The sequence below is a fragment of the Oncorhynchus kisutch genome, linkage group LG10, assembly GCF_002021735.2.
Source record: "Oncorhynchus kisutch isolate 150728-3 linkage group LG10, Okis_V2, whole genome shotgun sequence".
In the NCBI taxonomy this organism is placed as follows: domain Eukaryota; kingdom Metazoa; phylum Chordata; class Actinopteri; order Salmoniformes; family Salmonidae; genus Oncorhynchus; species Oncorhynchus kisutch.
Genome location: NC_034183.2, coordinates 1,522,512 through 1,536,324, shown reverse-complemented (window position 1 = coordinate 1,536,324; position 13,813 = coordinate 1,522,512). Strand labels below are relative to the sequence as shown.

At 46.1% G+C, this 13,813-nt stretch overlaps 1 protein-coding gene across 2 annotated transcripts in view; it reads left to right on the top strand.

Moving 5' to 3' along the window:
• The first annotated feature begins 888 nt into the window (after positions 1-888).
• Positions 889-13,813, top strand: part of stra6 (signaling receptor and transporter of retinol STRA6) — a 230,943-nt gene continuing 218,018 nt past the window's right edge. The window contains exon 1 of one of the 2 annotated variants that reach the window (XM_031832874.1): positions 889-1,004. The gene's annotated coding sequence lies outside the window, so the exon portion shown is untranslated. The remainder of the gene's footprint in view (positions 1,005-13,813) is intronic. The other variant, XM_031832875.1, reaches the window with a different exon arrangement.

The following is a 13,813-nucleotide window of genomic DNA, read 5'->3' as shown; positions in this document are numbered from 1 at the left end:
GCTAAAATCATTTCTTAAAAATCTAATAAACTCAATAAAATAACCCAATATAATACACAGTGAATTTGTCCCAAAACTTTTGGTAAAATGGTGACTATTTAATAAAAACAAACATTTATACGCACTACGCGCTTCAGCACTCAGCGGTCCCGTTCTATGAGTTTGTGTGGTCTACCACTTTGTGGCTGAGCCGTTGTTGCTCCTAGACGTTTCCACTTTACAATAACAGCACTTACAGTTGATCGGGGCACCTCTAGCAGTGTAGAAATTTAACAAACTGAATTGTTAGAAAGGTGGCATCCTATAATGGTGCCACGTTGAAAGTCACTGAGCTCTTCAGTAAGGCCATTCTACTGCCAATGTTTGTCTATGGAGATTTCATGGCTGTGTCCTTGATTTTATACACCTGTCAGCACAGGTAATAGCCGAATTCACTCATTTGAAGGGGTGTCCACATACTCTTGGCCGTGTAGTGTACATTCCTTCGTCCTGCTGTACTTTCAACTGTTGTTGACTACATCCCAAACGGCAACCTATTCCCTATGGGCCCTGGTCAAAAGTAGTGCGCTCAATAGGGAATAGGGAGTCATTTAGGACACAGACGCTTGCCCAACGGCACAGAGCTAAGCTGTTGTGTCCCACTACAAGAAGATCGGTCAAAGTCCCAAAGAGATTACTGGACCTTCTCAGGTTCAGATAACATCAAGCTTCCATCCCAAATGGCACCCTATTCCCAATGTAGTGCACTACTTTTGATCAGAGCCCATAGGGTAAAGTAGTGCACTACACAAGGACTAGTGTGTCATTTTGGGACACTTCAGACTTATTGCTCTTGAAGGGGTTTTGTTTTGTGTATCTAATCATTGATTGGCTTTGCCATGTGGGAGTTGTTTGTCAGGCGTGGAGGATTTACCTCTTGGTCATATTAGGGATAATTATTTCATGCTGTCCAAACCAAGAGAACATCTCAAGGGGGGGAAGAGAAGGGTCCAGGATGTTAAAAGGTAATTTCATTGACTACATGATTCTATAGTAAACTTCATTCATTGCATTTTACTGTGTACAATGTCACAACTACAATATGGTTTCATATTCAAGGTTCAAATGATGTGTTTCTTTGGGACAAGGGCATGTCAGACATTTTATTTCATTCTAAGTGCATAAATCAGATATTATCCACTGCTACACAACTGTAGCCTATATTTAGATGAAATTCCAAGTGCAAGGACTGTTATGAAAATGTGCCAACCTGATCTGATAAGAACAGTCTGTTAATGGCTCTTCGCCTCCTATCTCATGCAGACTGGCTACACGTTTTTTGGGCAAAACCTATTTAGTTTTTTTTATAGGCTTCCGTTATGAGAAATAGTTTTGGTAATTAAAAAACACAATTGGAGATATCAGTAGGATATAATTATAACTTATAAAATAATACGTATTTGATCACGTCTTTACCTTTCCCACGACTATAAAATGTTTGCTCTTATTTTCTTCCCAACGTGTGATTTGGTATGAGGCGCGCGCGGACCATCTCATTTCCGCCTCTTTTACTACTTGTTCTGTATTCAGACCTTATTTCGGGTGAGATAATGGGATCATTTATTAACGTTTCAATTAGTCGCAACATGCGCCGATGCTGTACTCCCGACGAGAAAATGCGCATCACAATTGAATGATTTCCATTTTTTTAAATCATGCATGGCAGAGCAGGCCTACTACAATTGAGATTACGATTCCATGTCATCAAAAAATAATTACTCAAATTGCAACATGTCTCTACTTGTGTGGGAAAGAGGGATTCATGTGAAAGCCATGGTTCTATTTCCCTCAGGCAGCAGGACACAAATGGTTCCCTCACCTGTGTAGTGGACAGGAATGTGAGGCAGACAGGTGGCAAGCTGAAAGAGCCATTGTTACAGGAACGAGAGAGAGATCTGAGATCAAACCACAGGACACATCAAAGGCTCTGGAAGATGGTGTCTTTATCAAACATAATCCAGAATATTGTAGCGAACAGGAAGCGAACTCAGGTCTCTGGCATGAAAGTCCAACACCCTACACCACTTGGTGGGAATTGTAATGTGGCTCATATAGCAAGGATCGCTATAGAGAGCAGAGAGAGAGAAAGCCTTTGATAATGAAACCCTTTCTCTGTTGGCCTGACTGTACAAGCGTTAGTAATTATACAAAACGGGTTCAATTTAGTTTTCACTCATCTACAAAGGTAAATACCCTGACCATCGTATTAATAATAACCAAATATGTAGTGAGATAAGCCTACATCTGAATACCAATTTTATGTTAACGATACATTATGCCGTTACAAAACGCTTTACATTTTCTTTAGGGTGCTTATCCAATTCAACTCTGAACATGTCTGTTTTAATGAGAGGACAGCTGTTTCTGTCCCCTGTCTCATCCACAAGATAAACATCTGATCTCCTGTTTTAATGAGAGGACAGATGGACATCTGATCTCCTGTTTTAATGAGAGGACAGATGGACATCTGATCGCCTGTTTTAATGAGAGGACAGATGGACATCTGATCTCCTGTTTTAATGAGAGGACAGATGGACATCTGATCTCCTGTTTTAATGAGAGGACAGATGGACATCTGATCGCCTGTTTTAATGAGAGGACAGATGGACATCTGATCTCCTGTTTTAATGAGAGGACAGATGGACGTCTGATCTCCTGTTTTAATGAGAGGACAGATGGACATCTGATCTCCTGTTTTAATGAGAGGACAGATGGACATCTGATCTCCTGTTTTAATGAGAGGACAGATGGACGTCTGATCTCCTGTTTTAATGAGAGGACAGATGGACATCTGATCTCCTGTTTTAATGAGAGGACAGATGGACATCTGATCTCCTGTTTTAATGAGAAGAAAGATGGGTATCTGATCTCCTGTTTTAATGAGAGGACAGCTGTTTCTGTCGCCGGTCTCATCCGCATTTGAAAAGCTTTCCTGTGTTAAACTGGGTGTCCCACTGACACCATGGAGACCGAGGTGGATGTTAAGGGGTTCCTAAGGGTTCACCAGAGACCCCGAGCAGGGGTCTGAGTGATGATGGTGAATATGAAGCCATTAGAAGGAGCATCTATCTTATAGACACTTCACTAGCCTTGAAGCCAAGCTGATACCAGGGTTAGGCTCTATGACAATCGGGGGAGGGAATTCAGGAAGATATTTCAATTTAAAATTCAGAAGTTGATAAACTTCCTTAAAGAAGTCATTGAAAATCAATGCCCTTTTTTTTAAATTATTGAATTGTTATTTGTGTTTACTTCCTGAATTGACCATTTTAATTGAGCCCAACCCTTGTTGATACAATAGTGAAATTGTGCCTGTCTGAATCCACAGCAGCACAGGGTCCATTTAAATCAGATTCCCTCTTATAGATAAAGCCTGGATCCTATTTAGTAGTATTGTGCCACATTGTCTTCAGGAGGTTTTTAACAGTGTGGCGCGTCTTCACTGCTATGAAAGGATGTCCCCTTAATGCTAGAAAAAAACCTGGGGTTTATTATGGATCCCCATTAGTTCCTGCCAAGGCAGCAGCTACTCTTCCTGGGGTTTATTATGGATCCCCATTAGTTCCTGCCAAGGCAGCAGCTACTCTTCCTGGGGTTTATTATGGATCCCCATTAGTTCCTGCCAAGGCAGCAGCTACTCTTCCTGGGGTTTATTATGGATCCCCATTAGTTCCTGCCAAGGCAGCAGCTACTCTTCCTGGGGTTTATTATGGATCCCCAGTAGTTCCTGCCAAGGCAGCAGCTACTCTTCCTGGGGTTTGTTATGGATCCCCATTAGTTCCTGCCAAGGCAGCAGCTACTCTTCCTGGGGTTTATTATGGATCCCCATTAGTTCCTGCCAAGGCAGCAGCTACTCTTCCTGGGGGTTACTATGGATCCCCATTAGTTCCTGCCAAGGCAGCAGCTACTCTTCCTGGGGTTTATTATGGATCCCCATTAGTTCCTGCCAAGGCAGCAGCTACTCTTCCTGGGGGTTTATTATGGATCCCCATTAGTTCCTGCCAAGGCAGCAGCTACTCTTCCTGGGGTTTATTATGGATCCCCATTAGTTCCTGCCAAGGCAGCAGCTACTCTTCCTGGGGTTTATTATGGATCCCCATTAGTTCCTGCCAAGGCAGCAGCTACTCTTCCTGGGTTTATTATGGATCTCCATTAGTTCCTGCCAAGGCAGCAGCTACTCTTCCTGGGGTTTATTATGGATCCCCATTAGTTCCTGTCAAGGCAGCAGCTACTCTTCCTGGGGTTTATTATGGATCCCCATTAGTTCCTGCCAAGGCAGCAGCTACTCTTCCTGGGGTTTATTATGGATCCCCATTAGTTCCTGCCAAGGCAGCAGCTACTCTTCCTGGGGTTTATTATGGATCCCATTAGTTCCTGTCAAGGCAGCAGCTACTCTTCCTGGGGTTTATTATGGATCCCCATTAGTTCCTGCCAAGGCAGCAGCTACTCTTCCTGGGGTTTATTATGGATCCCCATTAGTTCCTGCCAAGGCAGCAGCTACTCTTCCTGGGGTTTATTATGGATCCCCATTAGTTCCTGCCAAGGCAACAGCTACTCTTCCTGGGGTTTATTATGGATCCCCATTAGTTCCTGCCAAGGCAGCAGCTACTCTTCCTGGGGTTTATTATGGATCCCCATTAGTTCCTGCCAAGGCAGCAGCTACTCTTCCTGGGGTTTATTATGGATCCCCATTAGTTCCTGCCAAGGCAGCAGCTACTCTTCCTGGGGTTTATTATGGATCCCCATTAGTTCCTGCCAAGGCAGCAGCTACTCTTCCTGGGGTTTATTATGGATCCCCATTAGTTCCCGCCAAGGCAGCAGCTACTCTTCCTGGGGTTTATTATGGATCCCCATTAGTTCCCGCCAAGGCAGCAGCTACTCTTCCTGGGGTTTATTATGGATCCCCATTAGTTCCCGCCAAGGCAGCAGCTACTCTTCCTGGGGTTTATTATGGATCCCCATTAGTTCCCGTCAAGGCAGCAGCTACTCTTCCTGGGGTTTATTATGGATCCCCATTAGTTCCCGCCAAGGCAGCAGCTACTCTTCCTGGGGTTTATTATGGATCCCCATTAGTTCCTGCCAAGGCAGCAGCTACTCTTCCTGGGGTTTATTATGGATCCCCATTAGTTCCTGCCAAGGCAGCAGCTACTCTTCCTGGGGTTTATTATGGATCCCCATTAGTTCCTGCCAAGGCAGCAGCTACTCTTCCTGGGGTTTATTATGGATCCCCATTAGTTCCTGCCAAGGCAGCAGCTACTCTTCCTGGGGTTTATTATGGATCCCCATTAGTTCCTGCCAAGGCAGCAGCTACTCTTCCTGGGGTTTATTATGGATCCCCATTAGTTCCTGCCAAGGCAGCAGCTACTCTTCCTGGGTTTATTATGGATCCCCATTAGTTCCTGCCAAGGCAGCAGCTACTCTTCCTGGGGTTTATTATGGATCCCCATTAGTTCCTGCCAAGGCAGCAGCTACTCTTCCTGGGGTTTATTATGGATCCCCATTAGTTCCTGCCAAGGCAGCAGCTACTCTTCCTGGGGTTTATTATGGATCCCCATTAGTTCCTGCCAAGGCAGCAGCTACTCTTCCTGGGGTTTATTATGGATCCCCATTAGTTCCTGCCAAGGCAGCAGCTACTCTTCCTGGGGTTTATTATGGATCCCCATTAGTTCCTGCCAAGGCAGCAGCTACTCTTCCTGGGGTTTATTATGGATCCCCATTAGTTCCTGCCAAGGCAGCAGCTACTCTTCCTGGGGTTATTATGGATCCCCATTAGTTCCTGCCAAGGCAGCAGCTACTCTTCCTGGGGTTTATTATGGATCCCCATTAGTTCCTGCCAAGGCAGCAGCTACTCTTCCTGGGGTTTATTATGGATCCCCATTAGTTCCTGCCAAGGCAGCAGCTACTCTTCCTGGGTTTATTATGGATCCCCATTAGTTCCTGCCAAGGCAGCAGCTACTCTTCCTGGGGTTTATTATGGATCCCCATTAGTTCCTGCCAAGGCAGCAGCTACTCTTCCTGGGGTTTATTATGGATCCCCATTAGTTCCTGCCAAGGCAGCAGCTACTCTTCCTGGGGTTTATTATGGATCCCCATTAGTTCCTGCCAAGGCAGCAGCTACTCTTCCTGGGGTTTATTATGGATCCCCATTAGTTCCTGCCAAGGCAGCAGCTACTCTTCCTGGGGTTTATTATGGATCCCCATTAGTTCCTGCCAAGGCAGCAGCTACTCTTCCTGGGGTTACTATGGATCCCCATTAGTTCCTGCCAAGGCAGCAGCTACTCTTCCTGGGGTTATTATGGATCCCCATTAGTTCCTGCCAAGGCAGCAGCTACTCTTCCTGGGGTTTATTATGGATCCCCATTAGTTCCTGCCAAGGCAGCAGCTACTCTTCCTGGGGTTTATTATGGATCCCCATTAGTTCCTGCCAAGGCAGCAGCTACTCTTCCTGGGGTTATTATGGATCCCCATTAGTTCCTGCCAAGGCAGCAGCTACTCTTCCTGGGGTTTATTATGGATCCCCATTAGTTCCTGCCAAGGCAGCAGCTACTCTTCCTGGGGGTTACTATGGATCCCCATTAGTTCCTGCCAAGGCAGCAGCTACTCTTCCTGGGGTTTATTATGGATCCCCATTAGTTCCTGCCAAGGCAGCAGCTACTCTTCCTGGGGTTTATTATGGATCCCCATTAGTTCCTGCCAAGGCAGCAGCTACTCTTCCTGGGGTTTATTATGGATCCCATTAGTTCCTGCCAAGGCAGCAGCTACTCTTCCTGGGGTTTATTATGGATCCCCATTAGTTCCTGCCAAGGCAGCAGCTACTCTTCCTGGGGTTTATTATGGATCCCCATTAGTTCCTGCCAAGGCAGCAGCTACTCTTCCTGGGGTTTATTATGGATCCCCATTAGTTCCTGCCAAGGCAGGCAGCTACTCTTCCTGGGGTTTATTATGGATCCCCATTAGTTCCTGCCAAGGCAGCAGCTACTCTTCCTGGGGTTTATTATGGATCCCCATTAGTTCCTGCCAAGGGCAGCGGCTACTCTTCCTGGGGTCTATTATGGATCCCCATTAGTTCCTGTCAAGGCAGCAGCTACTCTTCCTGGGGTTTATTATGGATCCCCATTAGTTCCTGCCAAGGCAGCAGCTACTCTTCCTGGGTTTATTATGGATCCCATTAGTTCCTGCCAAGGCAGCAGCTACTCTTCCTGGGGTTTATTATGGATCCCCATTAGTTCCTGCCAAGGCAGCAGCTACTCTTCCTGGGGTTTATTACGGATCCCCATTAGTTCCTGCCAAGGCAGCAGCTACTCTTCCTGGGGTTTATTATGGATCCCCATTAGTTCCTGCCAAGGCAGCAGCTACTCTTCCTGGGGTTTATTATGGATCCCCATTAGTTCCTGCCAAGGCAGCAGCTACTCTTCCTGGGGTTTATTATGGATCCCCATTAGTTTCCTGCCAAGGCAGCAGCTACTCTTCCTGGGGTTTATTATGGATCCCATTAGTTCCTGCCAAGGCAGCAGCTACTCTTCCTGGGGTTATTATGGATCCCCATTAGTTCCTGCCAAGGCAGCAGCTACGCTTCCTGGGGTTTATTATGGATCCCCATTAGTTCCTGCCAAGGCAGCAGCTACTCTTCCTGGGGTTTATTATGGATCCCCATTAGTTCCTGCCAAGGCAGCAGCTACTCTCCTGGGGTTTATTATGGATCCCATTAGTTCCTGCCAAGGCAGCAGCTACTCTTCCTGGGTTTATTATGGATCCCCATTAGTTCCTGCCAAGGCAGCAGCTACTCTTCCTGGGGTTTATTATGGATCCCCATTAGTTCCTGCCAAGGCAGCAGCTACTCTTCCTGGGGTTTATTATGGATCCCCATTAGTTCCTGCCAAGGCAGCAGCTACTCTTCCTGGGGTTTATTATGGATCCCCATTAGTTCCTGCCAAGGCAGCAGCTACTCTTCCTGGGGTTTATTATGGATCCCCATTAGTTCCTGCCAAGGCAGCAGCTACTCTTCCTGGGGTTTATTATGGATCCCCATTAGTTCCTGCCAAGGCAGCAGCTTACTCTTCCTGGGGTTTATTATGGATCCCCATTAGTTCCTGCCAAGGCAGCAGCTACTCTTCCTGGGGTTTTATTATGGATCCCCATTAGTTCCTGCCAAGGCAGCAGCTACTCTTCCTGGGGTTTATTATGGATCCCCATTAGTTCCTGCCAAGGCAGCAGGCTACTCTTCCTGGGGTTTATTATGGCTCCCCATTAGTTCCTGCCAAGGCAGCAGCTACTCTTCTGGGGTTTATAATGGATCCCCATTAGTTTGCCAAGCAGAGCTACTCCTGGGTTATTATGGATCCCCATTAGTTCCTGTCAAGGCAGCAGCTACTCTTCTGGGGTTTACTATGGCTCCCCATTAGTTCCTGCCAAGGCTGCAGCTACTCTTCCTGGGGTTTATTATGGATCCCCATTAGTTCCTGCCAAGGAAGCAGCTACTGTCCTGGGGTTTATTATGGATCCCCATAGTTCCTGCCAAGGCAGCAGCTACTCTTCCTGGGGTTATTACGGATCCCCATTAGTTCTGCCAAGGCAGCAGCTACTCTTCCTGGGGTTTATTATGGATCCCCATTAGATCCTGCCAGGCAGCAGCTACTCTTCCTGGGTTTATTATGGATCCCCATTAGTTCCTGCCAAGGAAGCCAGCTACTCTTCCTGGGGTTTATTATGGATCCCCATTAGTTCCTGCCAAGGCAGCAGCTACTCTTCCTGGGGTTTATTACGGATCCCCATTAGTTCCTGCCAAGGCAGCAGCTACTCTTCCTGGGGTTTATTATGGAGCCCCCATTAGTTCCTGCCAAGGAAGCAGCTACTCTTCCTGGGGTTTATTATGGATCGCCCCTTAGTTCCGGCCAAGGCAGCAGCTACTCTTCCTGGGGGTTACTATGGATCACCCATTATTCTCCTGCCAAGGCAGCAGCTACTCTTCCTGGGGTTTATTATGGATCCCATTAGTTCCTGCCAAGGCAGCAGCTACTCTTCCTGGGGTTTATTATGGATCCCCATTAGTTCCTGCCAGGCAGCAGCTACTCTTCCTGGGGTTTATTATGGATCCCCATTAGTTCCCTGCCAAGGCAGCAGCTACTCTTCCTGGGGGTTTATTATGGATCCCCATTAGTTCCTGCCAAGGCAGGCAGCTACTCTTCCTGGGGTTTATTATGGATCCCCATTAGTTTCCTGCCAAGGCAGCAGCTACTCTTCCTGGGGTTTATTATGGATCCCCATTAGTTCCTGCCAAGGCAGCAGCTACTCTTCCTGGGGTTTATTATGGATCCCCATTGGTTCCTGCCAAGGCAGCAGCTACTCTTCTGGGGTTTATTATGGATCCCCATTAGTTCCTGCCAAGGCAGCAGCTACTCTCCTGGGGTTTATTATGGATCCCCATTAGTTCCTGCCAAGGCAGCAGCTACTCTTCCTGGGGTTATTGTGGATCCCCATTGGTTCCTGCCAAGGCAGCAGCTACTCTTCCTGGGGTTTATTATGGATCCCCATTAGTTCCTGCCAAGGCAGCAGCACTCTTCCTGGGGTTATTATGGATCCCCATTAGTTCCTGCCAAGGCAGCAGCTACTCTTCCTGGGGTTATTATTGGATCCCCATTAGTTCCTGCCAAGGCAGCAGCTACTCTTCCGGGGGTTTATTATGGATCCCCATTAGTTCCTGCCAAGGCAGCAGCTACTCTTCCTGGGTTTATTATGGATCCCCATTAGTTCCTGCCAAGGCAGCAGCTACTCTTCCTGGGGTTTATTATGGATCCCCATTAGTTCCTGCCAAGGCAGCAGCTACTCTTCTGGGGTTTATTATGGATCCCCATTAGTTTCCTGCCAAGGCAGCAGCTACTCTTCCTGGGTTTATTATGGATCCCCATTAGTTCCTGCCAAGGCAGCAGCTACTCTTCCTGGGGTTTATTATGGATCCCATTAGTTCCTGCCAAGCAGACAGCTACTCTTCCTGGGGTTTATTATGGATCCCCATTAGTTTCCTGCCAAGGCAGCAGCTACTCTTCCTGGGGTTTATATGGATCCCATTAGTTCCTGCCAAGGCAGCAGCTACTCTTCCTGGGGTTTATTTGGATCCCCATTAGTTCCTGCCAAGGCAGCAGCTTACTCTTCCTGGGGTTTATTATGGATCCCCATTAGTTCCTGCCAAGGCAGCAGCTACTCTTCCTGGGGTTTATTATGGATCCCCATTAGTTCCTGCCAAGGCAGCAGCTACTCTTCCTGGGGGTTTATTATGGATCCCATTAGTTCCTGCCAAGGCAGCAGCTACTCTTCCTGGGGTTTATTATGGATCCCCATTAAGTTCAAATATGCCAAGGCAGCAGGCTACATTTCCGGGGGTTTATTATGGATCCAACCCATTAGTTCCTGCCAAGGCAGCAGCTACTCTTCTGGGGTTTATTATGGATCCCAATTAGTTCCTGCCAAGGCAGCAGCTACTCTTCCTGGGGTTTATTATGGATCCCATTAGTTCCTCTGCCAAGGCAGCAGCTACTCTTCCTGGGGTTTATTATGGATCCCCATTAGTTCCTGCCAAGGCAGCAGCTACTCTTCCTGGGGTTTATTATGGATCTCCATTAGTTTCCTGCCAAGGCAGCAGCTACTCTTCCTGGGGTTAATTATGGATCCCCATTAGTCCTGCCAGGCAGCAGCTACTCTTCCTGGGGTTTATTATGGATCCCCATTAGTTCCTGCCAAGGGCAGCACTACTCTTCCTGGGGTTTATTATGGATCCCCATTAGTTCCTACACAGCAGCTACTCTTCCTGGTGTTTATTATGGATCCCCATTAGTTCCTGCCAAGGCAGCAGCTACTCTTCCTGGGGTTTATTATGGATCCCCATTAGTTCCTGCCAAGGCAGCAGCTACTCTTCCTGGGGTTTTATTATGGATCCCCATTAGTTCCTGCCAAGGCAGCAGCTACTCTTCCTGGGGTTTATTATGGATCCCCATTAGTTCCTGCCAAGGCAGCAGCTACTCTTCCTGGGGTTATTATGGATCCCCATTAGTTCCTGCCAAGGCAGCAGCTACTCTTCCTGGGGTTTATTATGGATCCCCATTGGTTCCTGCCAAGGCAGCAGCTACTCTTCCTGGGGTTTATTATGGATCCCCATTAGTTCCTGCCAAGGCAGCAGCTACTCTTCCTGGGTTATTATGGATCCCCATTAGTTCCTGCCAAGGCAGCAGCTACTCTTCCTGGGGTTTATTGTGGATCCCCATTAGTTCCTGCCAAGGCAGCAGCTACTCTTCCTGGGGTTTATTATGGATCCCCATTAGTTCCCGCCAAGGCAGCAGCTACTCTTCCTGTGGTTTATTAGGGATCCCATTAGTTCCTGCCAAGGCAGCAGCTACTCTTCCTGGGGTTTATTAGGGATCCCATTAGTTCCTGCCAAGGCAGCAGCTACTCTTCCTGGGGTTTATTATGGATCCCCATTAGTTCCTGCCAAGGCAGCAGCGCTACGTCTTCCTGGGGGTTTATTAATGGATCCCCATTAGTTTCCTGCCAAGGCAGGGCAGCGTAGCGTCTTTCCTGGGGTTATTATGGATCCCCATTAGGTCCTACAGCAGACTAACTCTTCCTGGTGTTTATTATGGATCCCCATTAGTTCCGGCCAAGGCAGCAGCTACTCTTCCTGGGGTTTATTATGGATCCCCATTAGTTCCTGCCAAGGCAGCAGCTACTCTTCCTGGGGTTTATTATGGATCCCCATTAGTTCCTGCCAAGGCAGCAGCTACTCTTCCTGGGGTCGAGCAAAATTAAGGCAGTTTATACAATAAAAATAAAATAAAAATACAATGTGTGTGTGTACATGTGTGTTTAGTGTGTATATGTTCATGTGTGTGTGTTCATGTGTGTTTAGTGTGTATATGTTCATGTGTGTGTGTACATGTGTGTTTAGTGCGTATATGTTCATGTGTGTGTGTACATGTGTGTTTAGTGTGTATATGTTCATGTGTGTGTGTTCATGTGTGTTTAGTGTGTATATGTTCATGTGTGTGTGTTCATGTGTGTTTAGTGTGTATATGTTCATGTGTGTGTGTTATGTGTGTTTAGTGTGATATGTTCATGTGTGTGTGTACATGTGTGTTTAGTGTGTATATGTTCATGTGTGTGTGTACATGTGTGTTTAGTGCGTATATGTTCATGTGTGTGTGTACATGTGTGTTTAGTGTGTATATGTTCATGTGTGTGTGTTCATGTGTGTTTAGTGTGTATATGTTCATGTGTGTGTGTACATGTGTGTTTAGTGTGTATATGTTCATGTGTGTGTGTTCATGTGTGTTTAGTGTGTATATGTTCATGTGTGTGTGTACATGTGTGTTTAGTGCGTATATGTTCATGTGTGTGTGTACATGTGTGTTTAGTGTGTATATGTTCATGTGTGTGTGTACATGTGTGTTTAGTGCGTATATGTTCATGTGTGTGTGTACATGTGTGTTTAGTGTGTATATGTTCATGTGTGTGTGTACATGTGTGTTTAGTGTGTATATGTTCATGTGTGTGTGTACATGTGTGTTTAGTGTGTATATGTTCATGTGTGTGTGTACAGTGTGTGTTTAGTGCGTATCTGTTCATGGGTGTGTGTACATGTGTGTTTAGTGTTGTATATGTTCAGTGTGTTGTGTACATGTGTGTTTAGTGTGTATATGTTCATGTGTGTGTGTACATGTGTGTTAGTGCGTACATGTTCATGTGTGTGTGTACATGTGTGTTTAGTGCGTATATGTTCATGTGTGTTTAGTGTGTATATGTTCATGTGTGGTGTACATGTGGTTTAGTGCGTATATGTTCATGTGGTTTAGTGTGTATATGTTCATGTGTGTGTGGTACATGTGGTTTAGTGTGTATAGGTTCATGTGTGTGTGTGCATGTGTGTTTGTGCGTATATGTTCATGTGTGTGTGTACATGTGTGTTAGTGTGTATTGTTCATGTGTGTGTGTGTACATGTGTGTTTAGTGTGTATGGTTCATGTGTGTGTGTACATGTGTGTTTAGTGTGTATATGTTCATGTGTGTGGTACATGTGTCTGGGCCTATTGTAACGGTTGTGTCTCTTCACACATTTAACATTTTTGTCCTCAGGCCCCTACTCTACTACCACATATTGACAGTTCAAAATCCTTGTGTGTGTGTATGTATAGTGTGTGTGTTATCGTGTGTGGGTATGCATGTGTCTGTGTGTGTCTCTTCACAGTTTCCCGCTGTTCCATAAGGTGTGTTTTTATCTGCTTTTTTTAAATCTGATTCTCCTGTGCCTCCGTTACCTGATGTGGAATAGAGTTCCATGTAGTCCTGTCTCTATGAGTACTGTGGAATAGAGGTCCATGTAGTCATGGCTCTATGTAGTACTGTGGAATAGAGTGTCCATGTAGTCCTGGCTCTATGTAGTACTGTGGAATTAGGAGTCCATGTGAGTCAGGCTCTATGTAGTACTGTGGAATAGAGTTCCATGGTCATGGCTCTATGTAGTACTGTGGAATTAGAGTTCCATGTAGTCATGGCTCTATGTAGTACTGTGGAATAGAGTTCCATGTAGCTCTATTTGTCTCTACATGTCTGGTACTGTGGGATAGAGTTCCATGTAGTCATGGCTCTATGTAGTACTGGTGGAATAGAGTTCCATGTAGTCATGGCTCTATGTAGTACTGTGGAATAGAGTTCCATGTAGTCATGGCTCTATGTAGTACTGTGGAATAGAGTTCCATTGTAGTCATGGATCTATGTAGTACTGTGGAAT